This window comes from Sarcophilus harrisii, chromosome 4, assembly GCF_902635505.1.
Source record: "Sarcophilus harrisii chromosome 4, mSarHar1.11, whole genome shotgun sequence".
NCBI classification, from domain to species: domain Eukaryota; kingdom Metazoa; phylum Chordata; class Mammalia; order Dasyuromorphia; family Dasyuridae; genus Sarcophilus; species Sarcophilus harrisii.
Window position 1 is genome coordinate 104,908,668 of NC_045429.1, and position 21,850 is coordinate 104,930,517.

The following is a 21,850-nucleotide window of genomic DNA, read 5'->3' on the forward strand; positions in this document are numbered from 1 at the left end:
GCACAACAAAAATCAGATCAAAAAGGAAAAAAATGAGAAAGAAAACAAAATGCAAGCAAACAACAGCAAAGTGAAAATACTGTTGTGACCCCATACTCAGGCCCTACATCCCTCTCTCCCTGAGTGAAGATGGTTCTCTCCATCACAAGACCATTGGAACTGGCCTGAATCACTTTGCTGTTGAAAAGAGCCATATCCGTCTGAGTTGATCATCACATAATCTTGTTGTTGTTGTATACAGTGTTCTCCTGGTTCTGCTCATTTCACTTAGCATCAGTTTATGTAAGTCTCTCCAGGCCTTTCTGAAATCATCCTGTTGGTCATTTCTTACAGAACAATAATATTCCATAACATTCATATCCACAATTTATTTAGCCATTCCCCAGCTGATGGGCATCCATTTAGTTTCTAGTTTCTTGCCACTACAAAAAGGGCTGCCACAAACATTTTTGTACATGTTCTTTTCCCTCTTTTGTGAGGACCCAATACTGCTGGATCAAAGGACATGCACAGTTTGAGAGCTCTTTGGGGATAGAGAACTTCTTAACACCAAGGACAGGTGATGCTGACACAATGTGTAGATAAACTTTTTTGAATTTCATGGCTCATCCCATAACAACCATGTTGACATTTTCCCTGATGGCACAAAAACAGTGATGACTAAGACTGCTGAGGACCTCAGATCCAAGATGAAATGCACTTGGAACCATTGTATTTTTCGCCATCAGGCACCTGCAGTTAAAAAAAAATTCCACTTTCTTGATGAATGTTCTTGATGAGGTAAATCAAAGCATTATTTTTTATTACAACCTGACTCTTGAGTACTTACCTTATTAATATGCTGTGTAATTACATGGGAAATACACATTAAAGCACTTTTACTACACACTGTGAAGACTGTCCCTGGGGAAGGGAACAAACATTTATTAAGCACCTACTATGTGTCAGGCACTGTATTAAGCACTTTACAAATATTGTCTCACTTGATCTTCATAACAATTCCATGATGTATGTACTTTTATTATCTTCAGCTGAGGAAACTGAGGCAGAAAAATGCTGGGTCTCTTGCCCAAGATCATACAGCTCGTAAATGTCTGAGGCTGGAACTGAGCTCATCTGTTCCCTCCAAGCCTAGCACTCTATCCATTGAACCACCTGTTTGCATGAGTGAGCTGCTTTCCCCTTCCTCTCATGAAACACCATTTTTCCTTGAAAGAATGACAAGAGGATAATAAGGCATGATAAGACTGAAAAGGTAGGAAGAAGCCAGAATATGGAAGTTTATTAAAAGCCAAATAGAAGTTTCTATATTTAAAACTGGAGAAAAATGGAGTTAATTGAGTAGGAGTTTGAGGTAACATGGCCAGACTTGTGTTTTAAGACCGATTTGACAGCTGAGTGAAGGAAGGATTGTAGTGGGGAGAGGCGCTAGGCAGAAAGTCCAGGTGGCCAGCAGGTATTGTAATGGCCCAGGACCAGGGTGATGAGGATTGCACCAGAGTGGTAGCAGTATCCAAAGAGAGAAGGGGGTATGACCTGAGATGTTACAAGAGTAGAAATGGCAGGACTTGGTTACTGGTGGGATGTGGAATATGTAAGGAAGGGGATGTAAGAGAGAGTGAGGGGTCACATATGACCCTTAGGTTGTGAATCTAAGTAATTAGGAGAATGGTGGTACCCCCAACAGCAGTGAGGTAGTTCAGAAGGGAGAGTTTCCAGGGAAAAATAATGAATTCAGTTTGGATATATTGGATTTAAGATGCCTGTAAGATATTCTGTTTGAGATGTCCAATAGGCAGTTAAAGATGAGGGAATGGAGGTCAAGGAGGGAGGTTAGGGCTAGACAAAAAATATTTGAGAATCACCTGTATAGGGATGATAGTTCAGTCTATAAGAGGGGACTCATTTTAAGTCCACTAAAAAAAAACCCAATCTTTTTAAACAGACAAACGTCTAGCCATGTCTCATCCATTCTGTCTTTATGAAGTTGATTTTTAAACATGTAAAGCTTTTGCCTCCACTGAGCTTCATACTATTAGATTCAGCTCAATGCTTCAGCATGGAAATATCCTTTTGGATTCTGTCACTGTCAACCACTGTTAGCTGCCCTTCCCAGCTTTGGGCCATCAGCAAATTAAAGGAGCATGCAACCCCTGAAGAGAAAGGGGTCAGCCATCCCCACCAGCTGCTGTCCATCTGCCAGGCAAGTCAGTCTGGCTGAAGCTGAGATGTACCCTGGGGGAGAGGAAAAAGGCAGCATATGCTAAGTCAACCAAACTACCAGCCAACACCTTTTTCACTACTTCCTTCAGACACCAGAAGAATCATCTTGAGCTTGAGTAGAATCATCAAGCTTGAGAACCCAAGAGATCTGGGAATAGAACCGTTCCTCTCCCCCACCAGTTTGCCAGCCTGCTTCCAGCCTGACCCCCTTTATCTTTATTAAGGGGAATAATCCCCATGCAGAAGGCACTTGCCTTCCTTGCCCCCACCAACAGCAACCACTAATAACGGCCTCAGAAATAGCAGTGTGTCCCCCATCCCCAGGTAGATCACCAGCCCTGCTTCCAACACAGTCTACACTGTGATCATTGAGGGTCGCGATCCTTGTGTAGAAGGGGCTCACTTCCCTTGCCATCACCAACTCTAATCACTGACCAACTGCCACTGATAGGAAGGAAACCCTAACAGCTCTTAAAAGGGATTTCCCTCAGATCACCAGTTTTGTGGGTCTGCTTCTACCTCAGACTCCACAGCCATGATCCTGGAAAGCAATCCTTATGGATCTGCAACCTGGGAACCACTTCAGCAGGAGCTGATGGGCTTCTCCCTCCATCCTCAGATCATAGCTTCTGAAAATGCAAAAAAGAAAGTTCTTAGTCCCAAAACACTTGTTCCTATCAAACCGTTCAATATCTGAGCAGAGATGACTTTTGTCATTGACCATGACATTAAGGATACATAACAATTTACTTTGTGATTTGAGCCCTAAGGTCTAGGGACCTTGGACCTTAAAAATAAATAAATAATAATAATATAAAATAATAATAAAGCTGAAACCTCCTATTTGTGACATCTCTCTTTTTGTGTGTGCGCTATCTCTGCTTTTGTATTCCCAGCACAGTATTTTGAACTCAATAAGTACTTAATAAATGCTTTGTCATCCATCCATTCATGTGCAGTTTTATCCAAACCACTGATGAAATTAAGGACAAATGCTGTGGGCACTCCACTGATAATCTTGCCAAGGCAACATTGAACCATTAATGACTATCCTTTGAATTCACTTAGCCAGTTCTGTATCTATCTAATTTTGTAAATGTCCACATCTTTCCACATTTTCTGCAAGAAATAAAACATGATATAGTTTATCAAATGCTTTACTAAAATTTGGATAAGCTGTATCTACATCATTGTTCTCATGTTCCATTTTAGAAACCTTGCCAAAAATATTAATTTTAAATTTTAAATTTTTTTCTTCTTCACTCAAACAGCAAAAAAGCGAGCATTTCTGGATATCATAGAGGCTAGAAAAAGTTGATTTGATATGAAATCACAAAACTCTATTATGTATAGGTTGATTTAAAAATATATAATAAATTATAATTGAAGGAGACAACTTATAAACAAAATAATTGGTAGTATCAGATAAGATGAATATCAGAAAAATCTGATCATCACAAAAATTAAATTGATTATATTACTATAGGTAAAAAACACCTTGTTACTAATAGTGTCGTCGCTGAATTAATTGTCAGTGTACAGTGAGATCACTGACTTGTTAAAAACAAAGATCAAAATTGGCATAAAATCAGAAGAATAAAAATGAGAAAAAGACATCACATGAAAATGAAACAACCCTTTTAAACAAATTACTGATAACAAAAAATGAATAATGGATGGAAAAGAGAGAATAGAGTATCGTAATTAATTTTTTTTTTAAGTAGAAACAGTGGGTAAGAGCAGGTCCTGGAGTCAGGAAGACCTGAATTCAAATTTGACCTTAGACACTTACTAGCTGTGTAACCCAGGGCAAGTCACTTCATCCTGTTTGCCTCAGTTTTCTCATCTATAAAATGAATTCAAATTACTCCAGTATCTTTGCCAAGAAAACCCCAAATGGAATCATAAAATGTTGGACATGATGGAAAAATGAATGAACAAATTGTCCTGTTAGTGGAGTTGTGAATTGTTCCAACATTCTGGAGAAGAATTTGTAATTATGCCCAAAGAATTATAAAACTGTGCATATCCTTTGACCCAGCAATAGCACTGCTAGGATTGTATCACAAAGTGATAAAAGAAAAAAGGAAAGGACATGTATGTAACTATATATGTCAGCTCTTTATGTTGTGGCAAAGAATTAAAAATCAAGGAAATGCCTCTCAATTTGAGAATGGCTTAGCAAGTTGTGATATATGATTAAGAAAGAATATTATTGAGCTATAAGAAATAAAGAGGGGAATTATTTCAGAAAAACCTGAGAAGAGCTATATAAATTAATACAGAATGAAGTGAGCAGAACCAGGAGATCATTGTACACAGTAAAAGTAATTAATATTGTAACGATGATAAAAGACGAAACCAACTCTGATCCATACAATGATTCAAGACAATTTTGAAGGATTCATAATGAAAAATGCTATTTCCAGAGATGAGCTCCGAGTACAAATAATTTTTTTCTTTCTTTTTCTTCCTTCCTTCCTTCCTTCCTTCCTTCCTTCCTTCCTTCCTTCCTTCCTTCCTTCCTTCCTTCCTTCCTTCCTTCCTTCCTTCCTTCCTTTCTCCTTCTCTTTCTCCCTCTCTCTCTCTGCTTTCTTTTCTTTTCAATATGCATGTAATTGGATATATTGTTTGCCTTCACAATGAGTGGGGGAAGGATGGAAGGGAATCTTAAAATTCAATATTAAAAATAAATAAATAATAAATTAAAAATATTTTCTTTTTCATCATGAACTTAATAAATATCAACAAATAAAGAACATTTCAATATAAAAGGACAAAGAAAGAGAACTATATGTGAAACTGAATTTCTATTACAAATATTTTTAAAAGTACATATTAAATCTAATATTCAAGTAACAAAATTATTTTCCTTGCCTGTGTACCTTTCTTAACTTGCTTCTGCATTTAAAAAATCACTATCAGCTCAACACTACCATTTCCAAGCAAAGAATGGAAACTTTTCTTTGCAACAAATAAGTGTAATCAAGCTAAACAAACCCACACATTGGCTGCGGCTAAAAATATATGCCTCGTGTTCCATACCTCTTCTCTGTCATTTCTCTGCTGAGAGCTGGGGAGTGTGCTTGTCATCTGTCTTTTACAGTTGTCAGTTATAAGAATTCTCAAATGTTTCAAAGTTGTTTGCCTTTACAGTGTTGTTATTGTATAACTAGTTCTCCTAGTACTGCTCACTCTGCTTTAGCTAATAGAAATTTTCCTAGGTTTCTCTGAACTTGTCTCCTGCTTCTTTTCTTATGACATGATGATATGTTACATTAACATACCACCTAATACATTCATACACTGTGATTTGCTCCCAATTTATGGATTCCTATTTTGTTTCTGGTTCTTTATTACAACAAAAAGTCCTGCTATGAATTTTTCCCTCATGTGGGTCCTATCCCTCTGTCTTTGACCTTTTTAGTAGAGGTTTTGCTGGGTCAAAGAGTATGTACCATTTAATGACTGATATTTCAAATAAAAGGTTGACAATGGAAACCAAAGGAGCCCAAAAAGTGTCTTGGGCAGCAAATACTTGACTTTCTTAACAATTGGAGAAAAATATCAACCAAAATCAAACACCAGCTCTGAATATGAACTCATTTGTAAAATATTGCAGAGAAGAATAATGTGTGTACAATTACAGCAAGAAACCCAAAACAAAGTGATCCAGAGTGCATTTAAGGATAAAATTGAAGGACAGAAGAAAAATGGAAAGATATTCAAAAATACTTAAAACAAATTTTTCCATCATCAGCGACGGAATCACCACCACCATGGAACTGTAATCTCAGAGTGTTGGCTGTGCTTATGAAATAGGGGGGTGCAGATGACAGTGGGCTGATTGTGTCACACCCAAGAACATTTCAAAGCCTCTTTTAGAAGAAATACCCAAATACCTTAAAGAGATCTGGCCTGATTCCATGGGAATAACAGTGATAATAACAGTTACCATTTATATAGGGAAGCTAGGTAGCACCATAGTGTATAGAGTGCCAGGGGCTTGGAGTCAGAAAGAACCATTTTCTTGAGTTCAAATATAGTCTCAGACACTTGCTAGCTGTGTGACCCTGGGCAAGTCATTGTTTAGTTTCCTCATGTGTAAAATGAGCTGGAGAAGGAAATGACAAACCCCTCCAGTATCTTTGCCAAGAAAACCCAAATGGGGTCACAGAGTCAGACGTGACTGAAAAACAACTAAAAAAGCATTAGATGAGAATCACAGTCCACATGACTCAGGACAGTGGAATGCAAGACCTCTTTATCCCTCTTTATCACATCTGTCCTTTGGCTCTGGCTCCTTCCAGGTCTCAGAATTCCTTTGCTTAATCCAGCAATTTGGCATTGTTCATACAGGAACTCTGCCTTCTTTGTCCTGAAGGCTGGGTTCAGGAATTTGCTTTAACCAAAAACATTCCTTTGTTAAGGGTCTTCTTTTTTCTCCACGAAGCTTGGCCCAGGAATACTCAAAATTTCCCCTCTGCCTCTGGTCACTGCCTCCTTTGGGATTATGTGATTCCTTTCTTTTCTAGGTCTCTCAGATATGGTAAAGAGTCAGGAGGCTAAATACATTTACCTCCTGAAATCCATTTCTAACAGACCAGCTTTCTTAGTTTTTTCTCAGCTCTCAGTCTCTCCACTGACTCCAAAATTTCCTCAGAAACAAAGGCCTATCTTTATATCACCAGTATTCTACTGATATTGTTGAGTGGCTGAAAGTCTCTATAAAAATAAAAAATCAATATTATTATATGAAAGGTAATGGAGAGGAGCTTATTAGGTATAAGTTGGCTGCAATATATGACAGATAAAGAACTTCAGAGAAGATTAAAGAAAAGATTCTTTCATCACTGTGAAAGCGTGGCTTCCGTAAAATGGAGCACATCAGTGGGAACTCAAGATTAAGGGTAGAGAGTTGGGGGAAGAGGATAGTGTAACTGCCCACAGTAGTGTTACTCCTCTGATCCTGAGAGAGTTGAATATAACATTGTGGCAGTGGTAGAGAAAAAAATCAGCTAAATGAATGAGCAATAAAAAGATGGGCTGACCATGTGGTGAAAATAAGGAATATCAAAAATAACAACAAAGCAATAGACAACAACAATAATAACTAGCATATATTGTGATTTAAGGATTGCAAAATCCTCCACAAATATTATCTTATTTTACTCTTGCAGTAACTCTGGGATTTATTTTACAGAAAAGGAAACTGAGGCACACTGAGTTTTTTTTTTTTAAGTGACTTTCCAGGGTCACCTAACTAGTAAGTGAATCTTGATTTGAATCCAAGTTTTCCTGACTCCAAGCCAGTATTCTATCCACTGTGTTACCTAGTTAATAAGTGGGCAGCTCAAATGCTCTACTAGTATCTTCTCAATGTCAGGAGAAAGTGAATGTCCTCAGCATGTTGGGTTTTATGGAAGGATATGGCCTTCCCTCACAGGGTGGGCAGGTATGGCTGTACTGGCACTTGCATCATTAGCAGGAACATCTAGGTCACTGAAATCACATCTTTATTTGAGAGTACAAACAGTAATCACAAAGAGTCCTTGAAATCACTACTGTCAGTAAATTGTGCGGCTGTGAAGATAAAAATCACGATTATAATCTTAGCTTGCATCTATATAGTACTTACTATGTGCCAGACATTGTGCTAAGTGCTTTACAATTATTGCCTCATTTGATCCTCACAGCTCTGGGAGATAGATGCTATAGTAGAGGAAATGGAAGCACCTGTCTCAGTCTCACACCAGCAAGGTTCCGAGACTAGAGTCTTCCTATATCTAGTTCCAATGCTCTATCCATTGAACTGTGTAGCTGAGTGAAGATGAAGATATGATTTACAGTAGAAAATAATCAGAGTCTGCTTGTTACCTTCTCATAGTTTAATCAAGGATGAGCTCCATATATATTTTAGGCTTTGATAGAGATAAAAAATTAGGCATATAGACTGGTTGTTACAGGTGTCCTTTCAATCTTCTTGCTGTTGTTAGTAATAATACTTTCTCCCAGGTGCTATGGAATAGAAGAGGCAGGATGGTCTAGGACAGGAGTCCTCAAACTATGGCCCGCAGGCCAGATGCAGCAGCTGAGGACGTTTATCCCCCTCACCCAGGCCTATGAAGTTTCTTTATTTAAAGGCCCACAAAACAAAGTTTTTGCTTTTACTATAGTCCGGCCTTCCAACAGTCTCAGGGACAGTGAACTGGCCCCCTACTTAAAAAGTTTGAGGAGCCCTGGCTAGGAGATGGAGAAGTGGTCTTAAAACCAGAAAAACCTGGACTAAAGTCCTGACTCTGATCCATGCTGCTGGTGTGACTCTATGCCAGTCACCTAACTTCTAAGTGGCTTGGATAACTTTCTAAGGCAAGTTGCAGAGAAGGTATTGACCTACTTGAATAGAGGAAGTTTCTTCACCTGAGAGTATCCTATAACAATGAAATTCCAAGCCTTGTCTCTATTTCTATCAAGAAATAATGTATGTGAATGTGTATAATGAATGAGGTAATGTGTGTAGAGTACTTTGCAAACCTCACAATACTATATAAATATATGTCGCTATTATTTTCCTTGATTATTTCTATTGTTCTGAAAGCTTGTCCTTCTGAGTTATCTTAAAAGCTACACCTTATTTTTTAAAATTGTGACATTCTCTGTATATATTTGGTCAGGAATCTGCTCTTTTTCAATTTTTACAATATTCTTTTCATTCCTTTATTTAGTATATTACATATTGTGGTATTAGAGTCTAGATGTGGTGGTTCTTTTGCTACCTATAACAATAATTGGCATTTATGCAGTTTTTAAAGTTTCCAGAGCATTTTACACATTTAATTTTACACACACACATATACATATGTAAATCATGAAGTGACCAATCCATTAGGAACTCGCTTCTGTCATATTTGTACGTAGATACCTATTCACACTCTGGGCTGATTCAACTTATTCCAGACTATTTTTTACAATGGCAAGTCTATATTCCCAGTAAAGAATTACTATCACATGATTCCTATGAATATCTCTGTTGTGGAGAAACATTCTCCGTATTCATCATGTTAGTTCTTGAGCTTCCACTAATGGGTTTCCATTTACACAAAGCTAGTCACTTATAATGACGAGATTTTAGATCTTAAACATAACTATTTACATAAAGCAAAATAAATAATAACATTGCAAGCATTCAATTAAAGCAAACAAAAGAACAATAACTTCATTAAATCAACAATGAATCTAGTGCATGCTCTCCTATCCCTGCAGTCTGTATCTGTGAGGGAGAGGAGGCACATAGTTGAAGAAATCTGACCAGGAGACACATGCATGAGAGGAAAACCCATATGCTCGAGATAACTCACAACTCTAGAAATTGTAAACTTCAAGGTCTGATTTCTACTCAAAAATTGCCTCTAAAAGTTCCTTGATGGACTTAGTTTCTATATAGAATATATACTTTCACTACCAAACTGAATTGTTTCATGTTATAACTGACTAGCATTTAAAAAAATATGTTCCAGAACAGATGATTCTCTGTTTCTAAGCTGTTCCTGTGCTTAATTTGATTTAATATTCCATGGCAACTTTAGTTTCTATCATTTTTTGGATTCAAGTTTAGCTGATGCAGATCAAAGTCTTTTACTTCTCTCTCCCCTCCCCATCCTCTACCTCCAGTCTCGCTCTTCTCTTAATTTTCTGGCTTCAAACACTTTGCTGAATGACCCCATTTTAGCTGATGTTTCAAAACCAATTCAAATCTTCTCTGTATAATCAAATAGCTTGCATTTTCCCCATAATCACAGAACAGTGTTGGTCTTCATAATATTCCAGTATACTACAGCTTGTTGTGTTCAAAATGAGAAATAAATCGCTCAGAATTGAGTCAGGATAACTATTTTTCTTAGATTTTGAGCAGACCTATGATCCAGACAAGTGAACTGCCCAGGTAGAGTTAAGATGGCAAAAGCTTTTCTCAGAAACAGGTGTGTGCCCCTTGCAAGCATAGTCTACCTCCCTTAAAGGGCCAATCACTTATGCATACATTATATTATTTGAACCTCACAATTACCTGGTGATATAGGTATTACAAATATTATTATCCTCACTTTACAGATTAAGAAACTGAGTTGAGTCTTGAAACTTTTCCCACTCTCAACCCCTTTTCACTTGAAAAATGTTTACCTGGCCCTCAGTATACAGGTAAACAAAATAGGAATACAAACCAAATATTTACTGATAATAAATCATAATTTTGCAACCCCCACAGTCAGTTATACAACCCCATATAAGGTCGCAATCCACAGTTTAAGAAGCTTTGGTATGGAGACTATGCAATTGGCCCAGAGTCACCGAGTAGTTGCTGGATACAGAATTTGAACTCAGGATTTCCTGATTCCTGATTTCCAGAACTCTAGCTGTCATGCCATGTGAGAAACAGTAAGTTTAAATAGGAGGCTTTCAAATGGCATGCTATTGTTCCCCAGTGTGCTTCTGCTCTCCCTATCCTGTGCAGTCTCCCCAGCAGTGACCTCATGATAGCTAAATAAGACCTACCCCCTTCCACCTAGAATGAGGGCACCTAATGAGGAGGAAAATGAATCTGTGGGTTGATTCTATTCTGTGAATTTGCTTTCTGCATCTCCAGCTTCTGTCTGCTGATTTATTGAAAGAGCAAAAGGTAGTTTCAGGATGATGGACGGTTGTCTGAGGAGATGGCCAGAAGCACAGTGAGAAGAAATGCTGAACAAGATGCTGACTGGAGAGGAAATCAATCTTTCAGGGGATTAGTTTGGCTAGGAGCCAGGAGAAGATGAAACCTGTTGGAGTTAACAGTCACTTTTCTCTCACATTCTTTCCCTTCCCTCTAGACTTTAGAATAAAATCAAATTTAGATTAAAGACCTGGCTGGAGAGACAGGCCTAACTGTCCACATGAGTTGTGTCAGTGGTCAGATGTCCATTAAAGAATTCACAAATCTGACCCACCAAAGGAGTCAGACTGTAATTACCTTAAGGGTAAAGCTTAAGTCTAACACTTCCCTTCCCCAATATCTTGCACACAGGTAGACCCATTATCATCACTCAAGAAACATCATTGTAGGATCATGCAGTTATTGATTTGTTCCTGGAAGGGACTTTAGAAAGAAATCAGCTATTACAATTTCTTTATAAGGAAACTGAGGCCAAAACAGGTTAATTGACTTGCACAAGGTCATAATCGTAGCAAGTGACAGAACCAAGATATGAATCATTGAACTGAACTAACATTGACATTGTAGATAATAGCTTTATATATCAACTTGGATTTTATTTGCATTTTAACAAGAGTCTTCAATTCCTTAGCCTAACAGAATATAGCCCCTTGAGGATAGGGACAATTTTTCATTTTTTCTTTTCTTTTTCTTCAATATTAGGCCACCCCTTCTATTTATTCTATGAATATAAATCCATATATAAATATATGCTTATATTCATATGTATGTGTGTATGTACATCTCTCTAGAGGCACATGCCTATTTGTATATGTGCATATACTACTTATAGATACATCTTTTGTCCCCTGATAAGACATAAACTCCTTGGGCCTGGAAATTTTATTTTTATCTTTGTAGTTCCAGTGCCTATCACACAGTAAGCTCTTAATAAATATTTATTAATTAATTGATTCTTATAGATTGATTATTTTTCTTCCCAGAACAAAATACAGTGCCTCAAATATTTAAATGGATCTGGGATTAATTAATTCGGACCTTCCTTCTAATGGTGCAATTGATCATCTATCCTTGCCTGTTCATGCTTTGAAGCTTGTCTGTGTTCTCCCAGGAATTCAGCACAGGGCATTCATCTAACTTGCTGGAGGCTTTCCTCAATTTCTCCCGGTACAGATGGAGGACTTCATCTATTTGATGTCCCTTGCTCTTGTCATGTGACAATTTTTTTCTCTTCCTGTCTGACAATTCCTTGACACTATCTTTCACAAACCTGTAACCTGTTCACACTCACCATATGTCTTTCCATTGACTTCAGTATGAAGTTCGTCTTTGGGGTTTCAAAGGTAATGGTGTCTCATAATTTGCTGCCAAATGGTAAGACTTTTTAAAATATTAAAATTCCTTCCTTCCTTCTCTCTTCTTCCTCCCTCCCTCCTTCCCTCCTTCTCTCTCTCCTTGTTTCCCTCCCTCTCTCCCTTCCCCCTTCCCTCCCTCCCTCCCTTCCCCCCTCCTTCCCTCCCTCCCTCCTTCCCTTCCTTCCTTCCTTCCTTCCTTCCTTCCTTCCTTCCTTCCTTCCTTCCCCCCTTCCTTTCTTTCTTTCTCATACTTGGAATGATTGAATTAGCCTTTTAGGGCCTTTTTTTTTTAAACCTTGTTAGTCTTTTTATAATTGATGCCATTAATGCAATCTAGTGACACTAGCCTCCACCTACATGCATTTTCACTGGCTGTCTATAATTTGAAAAGATGAGCCATTGTGTACTTGCCTCAAGTATTTGCACAAAACTTTCCTCTGTGATGGAATTTTTATCTGAGTGATTTACATGAGTAGTAGAGCTAGGAAGAGCCTGAGAGAAGTTTCTTTTTCTGGCTTCCAGCTTTTAGAGTGGATACATATGGTTCCTGGCTTTCTTTAGAGAGAGGCCTAAAGGAAGAGAAAAATGTTAAGAGTCCAGAAGGAACTCACATGTTGAAGTACCAATTCCTTTACACGTCAGCTTCTTCCTGAGAAGAGAGCCAGGAACCATATGTGGCTACTCTAAAAGTCAGAAGCCAGAAAAAGAAACTCCTTTCAAGCTCATTGCTGCAGACATAAGGGCATTAAGTAATCATTCTTTCCATCAATGAGGATGAAAATTATGAAAATACCTAGTTTTGAGCCCAAGGTTAGAGTTGTTTTTATGAGAAGCTTAAGGTCAGTAAAAGAGCTTTGCATTTTGTTTTAAGCAATTCAGCTCACTTTTTTTTTCTTTTCAACTCTGGGTTCAGCCTATTGTCCATCTGTAATATATGTCAATTCAGTTGGAAAGCTTCCTATAGATCAGCCATCCAAATGCATCTTAAAAATAGGACATCTTGAACCAGATGTCTCATAGACATTTTAAGCTTAATATGTCCAAAAATGGAACTAATTATCTTTTCTACAAAGCCTTTGCTATTATTGTTGAGAATATCATCCTACCAATCAAGAATCACAACCTTTGTTTCATCCCCAACTCTTCATTCCCTTTCTTCCATATCTAATCTGTTGACAAACCCTGTCAATTATACATATATATGCATATGCACACAGTATGCACATTGTATATGTGCATAGAGACACATACATGTATGTCTACATATGTATATTATACATATTGTGTGTATATACACACATTTTTCTCTCCTCTGAGCTTTTCTTTTTTTCTTTCTCTCTTTTTTCTTCTTCTTCATTCCTTCTTCCCTCTCTCCCTCCTTTCCTTCCTTCCTTCCTTCCTTCCTTCCTTCCTTCCTTCCTTCCTTCCTTCCTTCCTTCCTTCCTTCCCCTCTCCCTTCCTTTTTTTCTTTCTTCATTTCTCACACTTAAATAATTGAATTGGCCTTCTAGGGTGTTTTTTTAAAACCTTGTCAGTCTTTTTATAATTGATGCCATTACTGCAATCCAGTGACACTGGCCTCCTTGTTATTATTTCCACATGGCACTCCATCTCTCACCTACATGCATTTTCACTGGCTATCTATAATGCTTGGAATGTTCTCCCTCATTGTTCCTGCTTTTTCAATTCTTTGTGTTACTATGAAACTTAGTTAAAATCCTACTTCTTGCAAGAAGTCTTTCCCAGTCTTATATAATTTTAGTACCTTCCTTTTAAGTTGCCACTAATTTATCTTGTATCTATTGTGCATAGTTGTTTGTATGTTGTCTTACCCATAAGAATGTGGCCTCCTTGAGGACAAGGACTTTGTGTAATATCTGATTACCCTCAGACTTGTGTCTACCAAGCAGATTTATAATATAGCCCATGTTCATACTGATTTTGTCTTCAGAATTAAAGTTATGAAGTGTCTCATTCTTATGCCCCAAGTTAGGGTGCACAACTGTCTTACAATAGGCTGGGGATTGAGCTCCCAGCTCTATACTAAGAAAGCCCTTTTCTTCTGTGTCCCTTTCCTGGTGCCCTCAATATTAAATCTAACAATAGAATATTGTAACAAAATCTTTAAATGAAATGTAGAGGCCCACTGGGTAGAGATTACCTTGATCTCCTGGTTGATTTGTTTCTTTCAATGTTTTTCTACTTGTGACAGTGGATCAAGTTACCATTCTGCCATTCTCAAGCAAAAAAAAAAAAAAAAAAAAAAGGAAGGAAGGAAAAAAGAAAGAATTAGCATATGATTTTCTATAATTTTTTTAATTGGATGTCAGTGCTAAAAACACAATCATATATCTACCTGCTTTTCCATAGATAGGTCATCTTTCTTGGTCTTGAAGAAAGGAACCATAGATAGGACACACAGCAGATGCTGTCCCAGTCGTGCTGCTGTCGAGGTACTACTGTTTTATTTCTCTTCTTGTTCTCCTTGTTCAAGACTCCCCAAACTGTCTCTATATAGAAGATATGGGAAAAGTCTCTACCCTTTCAGCAGAATATTGATCAGTTAGTTTTCTGTCAACCAATCAGGAATAATTCCAAATCTTACTGGCTTTCATGGCCAGCTAAGCTTTTGCCAGAGATTGTTATACCCATATCCCCAGAGCTTAGCCAAATACTTGCTTTAAGTATAGTAAATGCTTAATAAAATGCATGTTGACTTGAGACATAATTCAATAAATGCTTACTGATTGAATGACTGAAATAACATGGATTTGGGGCAACTTGGAAATGCCAGTGGAAGAATTTATAGGCAAAAGGACCTTTCTGGTGTTTGTTTCCCTGATGTATACTGCCAACCCTGAAAAGTCCCAGAGAGAACTGGATACTAGTCACAGGTGATCCTAAGCAACATGCCAAGTGAAAAAGATTTACTTTCCAAACTATATATTGAAACTATATTCTCTCTGAAAGGTGGATAATTTTGCTACTTTGGTAATATATGTATAGACACACAGACACGCAAAGTATATATTATCTCCTATGTTGTCTCCTTGTAAGGTCTTCCAGGGCCTTTTGTCTTTTTGTCCCTAGTAACTAGCACAGTACCTGACACATAGGTGCTTAATACTTACTAATTAATCTATTGACAATGTAAGCTGTGTGTGTATGTATTGTGTGAATACATAGACCAATCATATAGGTAGCTTAGTGTATAGAGTACTGGACTTGGAGTCAGGAAAACCTGAATTCAAATCCTGTTTCAGACACTTTCTTAGCTGTGTAATGGACAAGTTGTTCACTTGTAAACTTCAGTTTCCTCATCTATAAAATGGGGATATAATACCTGCCTTATAGAGCTGTTGTGTCAAATGAGGTTTGTGTCTAGGAGGTTGCTCCTATAGATATAGATATATCTATATCTATAGATATCTATATCTATATATCTATATATATATATAAAGTGCTTTGAAAACTTTAAAGTTCTATGTAAATATATGTTCAAACATAGATATAAGGTGGAAAAATAGCTATAAACCTGGAAGGCTGGTCCAGAATAATGGACATACTCCTTTTTAACCAAATTCTCAAAGCAATTGAAGAGAGCTTCAACAGCTCCCTAGCTCTTTACTCCAATCTGTCAGAGTTCTCTAACCACAGAATAATATGAGGACCTCTGAATTTCCTTTTCTTTCATTATTCCACTGCTAAAAAATGGATGTGGGAGAAGCAAAAGGCTTGGATTTTTTTCTGAACAGTAGAGAAGTTGCTGCCTGAGCATTTTTTTCTAATGACCTCCACGATCAAATCTCCTTTCTTTTCCAGTTTGGGAAAGAAACCATTTTCTCAGAAGTGACTTCAGTTTCACCCTTCTCCAAGAGGCAGCAGCAGGAAGGAGAGAAAGGCTCCAGGCCACACACTCCATCTCAGTGCCTGCCTGAACCCTTGCTCTGACAGCTAAACTGATGGGAAAATTGCTTCTAATTAAATCACTTCATAAAAAAGGGACCATTTTCCATCTGAGTGCACTTGGCGGTTCTCATGGTGGGTAATTTGTTGTTTTAATAAGCAGGAGAGGTTAAATTCCAAGGTTGCTACACTGCAGGAATAGAGCCTCTGCAATGTTCACCCAGTACCTGCTGTCCTAGAGGTGGCTAACTGTGCAAGGATTTTCAATAGGGACCCTAGGGTTTGGAATTAGTACTTCCCAAAAGATTGGCCTTAAGTGGATCAAGTTTTAATTCTGTCACCTCTGTGTAAAAAAAGAAAAAGAAAGGAAGGAAGGAAAGAAGAAAAAAATAAAAGGAATGAAAGAAGGGAAGGAAGAAAAAGAAAGAAAAGGAAAGAAAGGAAAAAGAAGGGAAGGAGGAAGAAAAAGGAAGCAAGAAAGAAAACAAATGAGGAAAGAAAGAAAAGAGCTTTTAATCTGCTATGCTTATTTTTTGAAAATATATTGAAATATTAAAAATATTTCAATAAATATATTGAAAAAACTAAAACAGCCTTCTTTTTACAGACGGATGCCATGTCCTGTGACAAGGGAGTTTCATGGGAGTGGTTAACATCTTCGGTTGGGAGCACATAGGGTTCTTTCATACAATCAGCTCAATTGTTCCAGTGTTGATTATCTAGTGCTTAGATGTTTTAAGAGCTATCTTCCCACCCTCTTTTTCTTTTCCTTTGTAGTCCCTACTGTTTAACCATTTCATTACTTTCTTTCACTAGAGAGACTACATGAGAGAAGAGAACAACTACTCACGAGCCTCAGTTATTCCTTATGAAAGCTAGTGAAAGTAGTTTGAATGGTCTGAAAGGTGGGTTTGATTCTTTCACCTGATTTTGATTGTTCTTATTAACAACCTCTTAGAATTTCCAACTATATATGACTTATGAGATCATCATTGCAAGCTGAATTTATACATTTAAAAAAGAAAAGCAAGGTGTCCATAACAGAAACCTGCAGTTTCATAAGCGATTCTCTTTTTCTGTTCTATTGTGTATGTCCATATGCACACACATATATGTTTTTACATGCACGCATATACACATAAATTTATAAGCATGCAAACATGTGGAGAGAGAGCTTAGTGTAAGTTTGAAGAACATTTAGTTTAGCTCTCTTATCTTGCAGATAAGACAATTAAAACAGAGAGAGTCCAAGGGATGTATTCATAGTTATACAGAAATCCATATGTACATTGGGAAACTACCTGATGGGGGAGTAGTCCTTGGGAAGTGGGTACAGATGCTTCCTCTCTGGCTTAGGGCACATGATGATATTCTTTGCTTGCTTCCAGTCCAGCCAGGTGTGAAGACTTGATAACTCTATTTCTAGGCATGAGTGACTGAGGGGTTGGTACTTTGGTTGAGGAGGTGGAAGGATCGCTGGCTGGCAAATTGCTGAGCTGTAAATGAGAGTGCATAGAGAAGGAGTGAACCACCTCTACTTTGATCCTTCTTGTTTTCCTTCCTAGAGGTGAACATCTGTGAGCTGCTACATGCAGAAAAGGGAGGCTCTTCCACCCAGCAACCATGTGTCTATGAACACGACCCCTTAGTTTGGGGATTTTTTCCCTTTATTCTTTCTTGAACTTAAGCGAAGGCTTATTCTGAGAGGGAGAGAAAAACCAGACCAGAAGTTCTACTGTCAGCTAGTTGTTAGCATAGTGAAACAAAGGTGGTAATAGTGTGTGAGAACAGATATTATCTGAAGATGGATGTGGAAAGCCAATCATGGCCAAATCAGACAGTGGAGATTTCATGGCGCATGATCCTTGAAGGGAGAAAGGCTAATTATGGACTCTTGAAAAGCATTGATCCTCAGACACTAGCAAAAAGTTACACTTAAGAACTTAAAGATATATTTCATGAGGATTCTACAAAGGGAACAAAAGGAATCCTAGGTCTATGAGTTTTGAGTTATCTCTCAGTCCCATATGTTCTCTAGATTAAAGACCTGATTTCCTTTTTGGTTTCAGATCACTTTCTTCAGGGACCTTTATGTGCAAAGGGAGGATATGTCTTCAGTTTGTGGACAAAGTTTTAAAAAATATTGTACTTGCCTCATCACTTTAGTAAACATCCTTTTCTAAAAGTTACTAAGTTCTACTGGTTGATTGATAATGAGGAGTATACTAAATGGGAGCTCAAGGGAGATAGTGCTAGAAAATTTAGTCCCTCAGGGTTAAATTGAGGAAAATAGTATTCAGCTGCCTTCTGGGGAGCCAACTAACCAAAGTTAGTGGGAATTAAAGAAATCAAGCAAAGCATGTGTTATACAAGCTTCTCCTGACCCCCATGTCGCCAAAGGATTGAAATTTGGTTGAATCTTAAGCAAAATGTCCACAGGAAGTACGCAATCAATATTTCTGAATGATAGAAATGGGAATTCTCAGAGTTAAGACTATTTCTAGGAAGAAAAATGGGCAAATCATTTGATATCTTTAAGCCTCTGTTTCTTTTTTATAAAGCCCCTCCTGCTCCAAATCTATAATGCCACGAAAGGAAGAATTTGGCATTTTGAGAAAAGAAGTGGTATTGGAGTTGCTTAAGGGATAGGAAGAAGAGGGAAAGAGGATGTTGCTTATATTTTATTAGTTCATTTGGGAGTTGATTCATGATAATAATATGCTACCTGAACTCCTCATTTTCTTACTATATATCCAGAAAAGGATTAATATAGAGGAGCATTCCCAGTGGCCTTTTCTCCGAGGGGAAAAGGAAGGACCAATGGGAATTACTTCCTGATGTGTCTCCACCTATGCTCATGAGTGTTCATTTTTTACACATTCACACCAAGATGTTGGTTTTTCCTCCTTAGTCAAAATACTGGGGGATATCAACAGACAACAATGTAGAAATAATTGAAAATAACAAGGAAGGGAAAAAGGGAGAGGAACAGGAGATGGTAATGTTGTAGCATAACATTATGGTAAATTACTACCTGTAAACTGTATATATTGGATTTAGTATCAGAAGACATGCATTCTAGTTTCAGTTCTTCTGCTTATACTTTTATAAGCTAGGATAAATCACTTAAGCTCATGGGTCTTGTTTTCCTTCCTCTACCAGAGACAAATGTCTTTACAAAATTTCTAGTAGACATAGGAGAGAGAGAAAGAAAGAGAGATAGATAGACAGAGACAAAGAAAGACAGAAACAGAGAAGATGGGACTGGAAAGAGAGAGAGACACTGAGACAGAAACAGAGACACACAGAGAAAGACAGGTAAACAGAGACAGAGAAGAGAGAGAGGAGAGAAAGAGAAAGAGAAGAGACAGAAAGAGGGGGAGAGAGAGAAGAAGGAAGAGGAGGGGAGACAGAAAGAGGGGGAAACATGAAGAGAGAGACAGAAAGACAATGACAGAGAGACAGAGAACAGAGAGGAGAGAGAGACAGAGAAGAGAGAGGAGAGAAAGAGATACAGAGAAGAGACCTAAAGAGGGGGAGAGAGAGAAGAAGGAAGGAGAAGAGAGAGAGAGAGAGAGAGTGGGAAAGAGAGAGAGAGAGACACAGACACAGAGAGAGACACACAGAGAGAGACAGAGAAACAGGGACAGGGACAGGGAGAGGAGGAGACGGGGAGGGAGAAGGAGAGAAAGAGGGAGCAAGAGAAGGAGAGGGAAAAGAAAAGGGAGGGCTTGTCTTCTCAGATACAAGTCTGACCTGAAAATTCTAAGAAAAGAGGGACACATAAATTTGGATTAAATGAACCGTTTCCTTCTGGCTCTAAATTCTTTTTTTTTTTTTTTTTTTTTTTTTTTAATTTAATAGCCTTTAATTTACAGGATATATACATGGGTAACTTTACAGCATTAACAATTGCCAAACCTCTTGTTCCAATTTTTCACCTCTTACTCCCCACCCTCCCCTAGATGGCAGGATGACCAGTAGATGTTAAATATATTAAAATATAACTTAGATACACAATAAGTATACATGACCAAAACATTATTTTGCTGTACAAAAAGAATCAGACTCTGAATTATTGTACAATTAGCTTGTGAAGGAAATCAAAGATGCAGGTGTGCATAAATATAGGGACTGGGAATTCAATGTAATGGTTTTTAGTCATCTCCCAGAGTTCTTTTTCTGGGTATAGTTAGTTCAGTTCATTACTGCTCCATTAGAAATGATTTGGTTGATCTTGTTGCTGAGGATGGCCTGATCCATCAGGACTAGTCATCATCTAGTATTGTTGTTGAAGTATATAATGATCTCCTGGTCCTGCTCATTTCACTCAGCATCAGTTCGTGTAGGTCTCTCCAGGCCTTTCTGAAATCATCCTGTTGGTCATTTCTTACAGAACAGTAATATTCCATAATTTTCATATACCACAATTTATTCAGCCATTCTCCAACTGATGGACATCCATTCAGTTTCCAGTTTCTAGCCACTACAAAAAGGGCTTCTGGCTCTAAATTCTAAACATCTATAATTTAATCACATCAAGACTAGTTAGTGCAATTGGTTAGGACATCAAGAGTTAGTTTCTAAAATGAATCTATTAATAGTTTAAGGTTAGGCCCCATACTTTGGGCCTACCTATTTATTCAGCTGTTTTTAATTTTCATTTTCATTAAGGATATAATATATGAAAGTGAGAATGCTTCGGTAGAAAACAATCATTACAAATTGCGAGATGATGGAATAATTCAAAGTGCATGTCTCGTAAAGGTAGATTAGATGCCCCATCTTAGTTTACAAATGCCTATTGTTCTTGGGATCTGATGGAGGCAAGCCTATACTGGCGTGTATGAGGTAATTGGGGGGCGGGAGAAAGGCCATTTACCATTCCTGCATTCCTGTGGCTGTTTCTGAAATGCCCCGTGAGATGGAGGTGTGTACGACACTTCAGAAACAAAAGGCTCCTTCAGGATGCTTCAATGATAACATCCATTCATCAGGGGAGAGTCTGTGCAGCCTGAGGAGACATATCAGACCTGAACAGTTTTCATCATTCTTCTTCCTCGGGGCCTGGCATTTTCTGGCTACCCTTTCCCTGATTAGCTCTTTATAAAAACAGGAACTCCTCCCAGCCCCCTTTCTATTAGAAATGAGATTTTTCTCCCTTCTGATCTCTTTCTGGCAGAGCTCAGGCAGCCTGATAACGACCGGGATAGTCCCCAGTACTGTTTTCCAGGGAGGAGACTGAGAGTCTCTACCTCAGTCTCTTTCTTGTTCTCATTCCTTTTGGTTCTCTTCCCTTTTTCTCTCCTTCATTCACATTTTTAAAAGCTATTTCTTTCTTCTATGGCATAAACATGTTCTCCTTTTACCTCTCACATTTCTCTCTCTTTAATCTATCCTTTTCCTCCCTCCCATCCCAATTGCCTCACTAACATTTCCCCAACTAATGAATATTTAAAATGGAAAAATCCCCAATATTTGCTTTGTAACACTTTGCTATTTCCTTGAGGCAAACTGGGTAAAGTCCTATCCAGGGCATCACAGAGGCCAGATTTGAATATATGAAGATGAGTCTTCCTGATTCTCCCAGCCCAGAGTTCTTCTATCCACTGTACCCTAGCAGTCTCTACTTAAGTTGATATTTGTGAGAAGCAGAGTG

The 21,850-nt window shown here is 38.0% G+C and overlaps 1 long non-coding RNA gene across 3 annotated transcripts; it reads right to left on the bottom strand.

The window, feature by feature from the left end:
* Positions 1–442: 442 nt before the first annotated feature.
* LOC116419103 lies at positions 443–17,684 on the bottom strand. Of its 3 annotated transcripts, XR_004229360.1 has the most exons (6): positions 17,493–17,684; positions 14,642–14,795; positions 14,447–14,514; positions 12,222–12,294; positions 2,743–2,852; positions 443–732 (listed from the first exon to the last, which is right to left on the bottom strand). It is a non-coding gene; the product is annotated as an uncharacterized LOC116419103 (long non-coding RNA). The 3 variants fall into 3 exon arrangements; XR_004229359.1 differs by lacking the exon at positions 2,743–2,852; XR_004229361.1 differs by lacking the exons at positions 443–732; positions 2,743–2,852; positions 12,222–12,294 and adding an exon at positions 12,542–12,854.
* Positions 17,685–21,850: the final 4,166 nt, after the last annotated feature.